Source organism: Mustela putorius, unplaced genomic scaffold, assembly GCF_011764305.1.
Source record: "Mustela putorius furo isolate JIRA1106 unplaced genomic scaffold, ASM1176430v1.1 tig00003856_pilon_pilon_pilon, whole genome shotgun sequence".
Lineage (NCBI taxonomy): Eukaryota > Metazoa > Chordata > Mammalia > Carnivora > Mustelidae > Mustela > Mustela putorius.
The window spans coordinates 2,516,508-2,520,233 of record NW_025422008.1 but is presented as its reverse complement, the minus strand read 5'-3'; positions in this window follow the sequence as shown (position 1 = coordinate 2,520,233).

The following is a 3,726-nucleotide window of genomic DNA, read 5'->3' as shown; positions in this document are numbered from 1 at the left end:
TATACAACATTGCAAATTAATTTTAAAGCATTATTCTAAGTAAAAGAAGCCAGGTACAAACACCAGATGTTATATGATTCTATAAACTACAGTGTAATGTGTAAAGAAAAGCAATTATCTAAGGTCACTGAAGACTGAACAAAGCAGACATGTGTTACAGGTAAGTCAACACTTGCTAGAAGAGAAAAAACCTAGGTAAGCTTCCTAGTTTCACCACTCAGAGCCTGAGGACAGACAGCACCAACATTAGTGCAATGTTGTGCAACTACAATATGGATGTGATAAAACTTTTTTAATAGACTGATGAACCAAGAAGAGCAGAGTCTGGGACAACTACACAGCTGGAAAATTAAGAGGGGGCAGAGTAGAGTGAGGAGAGGATTTCTAAAAAGAGAGATAAGGTAGAAACATCACATTATGCCTAAATATTTGGCGAACTTGCCATGCACCACATGGAAAAAAAATGTAGTTTGAGTTCTGTCAAACTGCACACTCAAAAACAACAACAACAACATTCTTTGAAAGTATATAACCTAATCCAGAATCTCTACAATGTATAATTCATACCCAGAACACAAATCCAAATTACACAAATTCCAATGAAATGGAAAAATGCCACACTCAAAGAAAAAAACAATCAGCAAAGACAAAAGTAGAGATGGATCAAGATGTTGGCATCAGAACAGATTTTAAACAAGCTACTATAATTATCTTCATGGATATGGAAATACATTGATGATGAATAAAAAGACAAATCTCAGCAAAGGAATAGAAGCTATAAGAATAAAAAAGAAATTAAAAAGTGGAAAATACAATCTGAAATAAAAATTTCACCTGACAGGATTAACAACATATTGAAGATAAAGTAAATGAACTTTAAGACAGATAAATAATAAATTAGATAAGAGAGAATTAAATGCAAAAAATGAACAGACTCAGAAAAAGTGCAACAATTGAAGATGGCCTAACATATATGCAGTGATTGTACCAGGAGAGGAAAAAAATAATAAAGGGACAGAATAAATGGATGAAGAAATGTGGCTTGTTTCTCAAATTTGGTGAAAAACATAAATGTACAAATTCAAGCTCATTAGAACATAAACATAGTAAATACAAGGAAAATAACATCTACACACATACAGTCAAATGTATGCTTCATTTGAAAGTTTTGAAAGCATCCAGAGAAAAACAACATATTAAACAACATACAGAAGAACAAAATTTACTTGAGATCAGTCAAGGTAACTCTTCAATCTCCACGATGTAATGCAGAGATGTCAGAAATAGTAGAAATCTTGTAGATATTTACTGAAGAGATAAGATATTTATTGAGATGTCCAAATGAGGCTATTAATTACTTCAGTTGGTGTAGGTAGTGGGAAAAGCACTACACTATATTTGGGAGTAGAAGAGCTCAGTTAAGGTTTACATTGACCATCAAATAGCTGAGATTCTGAACAAGTTCCTTAGACTCTCTAACTCTCTAAGTCTAATCTGCTTATCTTTAAAATTGAAATAATTGCTCCACAAGGTCCTTGTGAAGATGACCTAAGACAATCCACATGAAGAGGTGCCTGGGTGGCTCACTCTGTTAAAGTGGCTGCATTCAGCTCAGGTGGGATTTCAGGGTCCTGGGACCAAGCCCAGAATTTGGATCCCTGCTCAGTGGGGAGTTGACTTGTCCTTCTCCCTCTACCCCTACCCCTGTTCCACCCCACTTGTGTGCCCACACTCTCTCCTTCTCTTTCCCTCTCAAATAAACAAATGAAATCTTGAAAAAAAAAGATGATCCATGTGAAAATGTCTGTTTTAACACATACAAATTATAATATTTATAATATTTAGTTGAATCCAAATGATGTTTCATGTTTGAGTATTTCTTACAAAGATACACTGTTTAATTTCTGCAGAAAGGCCATAATTTTGGTACCATTTTTCTGTATCAGTGGTTTATGGACTAAAAATAATTGTCCAATATAAAGGCAAATTACCTGTTGACATCTGCAAAATGACTTAAATCTTTAAAATCTTGTCCATATGTCCTCTCACTTCCCAGCATGGTGACAGAATTTTCAATTAATGCTTCTAGTTATTGATTTTCTACAACTGACCATCCTCCAAAATTTCATTACATGGACTTTTAAAAATAATTCTTATATTAAGATTTCTAATAAATTGAAATTAATTTTCCTTAAAATTATTTGAGAATTTTATTTTGCATTTGCCATTGATTCCATCTCATTAAACATCACTATCTAATATCTACCTCCAAATAGCTACTAGCACTTTTAACATTTATACCACAATAAACTTTGATGGTTTAATAGTTGTCAAAGTATACTGTGATGTTTAGCTATACTGCTATTGCATATAAAATCAGGACTTGGTAACGCATACCAAATATACACAAATGTACATTTTTTAATCCAGTAAGATTCAATTTATCTGAGGTAGACTGTTTTATATAGAAATATCTTGAACAAATAAGAATATGTTTTCTTCTTTTATAGATTAATACTTCCAAAAAGAGATAGTTTATTTGACAAAGTTTCTGAAACAAACCAGGACCTCCTACAAAACTGAAGTGGTTGAAAAGACAAAATATTACTAAATCACCAACAATACTATGTTTTTATTCGCTGGAATCTGGAAATTAAGGAAAAAATACACTCTACTCTAAGCCATGTGAGGTTGGAATTATTATCCTAATACTGTGAAGAAAATTTTCATTAAGTCATGGATTTTTATGTGTGAAGTACAAGTGGAGAATTATCTTTAGGAAATGGGAGGAAATTGCAACTACTTTTCAAATGTAACCTTGATATTTTGAAAAATGCAGTCATGGACATGTCCCCATGGGGACAAATATTTTACCCTTCATTTCTGCACCAAAATTCAGCACATCATAGCCAGATCTGATCTAATCTCCATGGTCTGTCTTAGGAGGGTTATATGCTTATAAAGATATGTCCCAATGAACAGCAAAAATTCACTGAATGTTTCTGTTTCCCACCCTTTCAACTGATACTGACAGTCATCCTTTTTTTTAGCCTCAGGTTTTTCAAGATAAAAATCAGTTTTTATGCAGTAAAATAGATGATTCAGTCAAAAGAAAAAGTTTGTGAGAACTTCAAAGCAACCACAATCCTTGGGATTAAGAATTAGACCCTATGGCCCCATTCTCCCAGTAGGACACACTTACAGAAATCAACATTGCTTACAAACATCCAGAGTTTGCCTTCATTTAACCCCTTATTAATGATAAATGGAAGGAATGTTTAGAGTCACTAAAATCCACTGCCACGTAGGTCATTATTTTCTTTTTTTCTCCTCTTTGCATTGAGATAATCTATACAATACCTGGTACCTGAAATAAAATTAGTTATCCAATAATGTGTTCATTGTGGTCTTTTAATTGTTTTGTTTCATTCATTTTTCCCTTTACACCTTGAAAAGATACTAATTAAGAAATTTTAATCAATACAGTCAAACAGCAGACATCCTGTTTATTATCTGCAGACCTTTCTAAATCTCTAGAACAAAAACAAAACTTTTTAATGAATCTCATCATTGGCAAGTTCTTACTGGTAATTTCATACATGTGACTCATTAAAATTTTGCCTCTGTATGCTGAGGAATAGGAGGACTTCGATTTTTGTCACTTTGCCAATGTGCTCGACTTAAGCATGATCTGTCCTTATATTTCAATGTTGCTGTCTATCATGG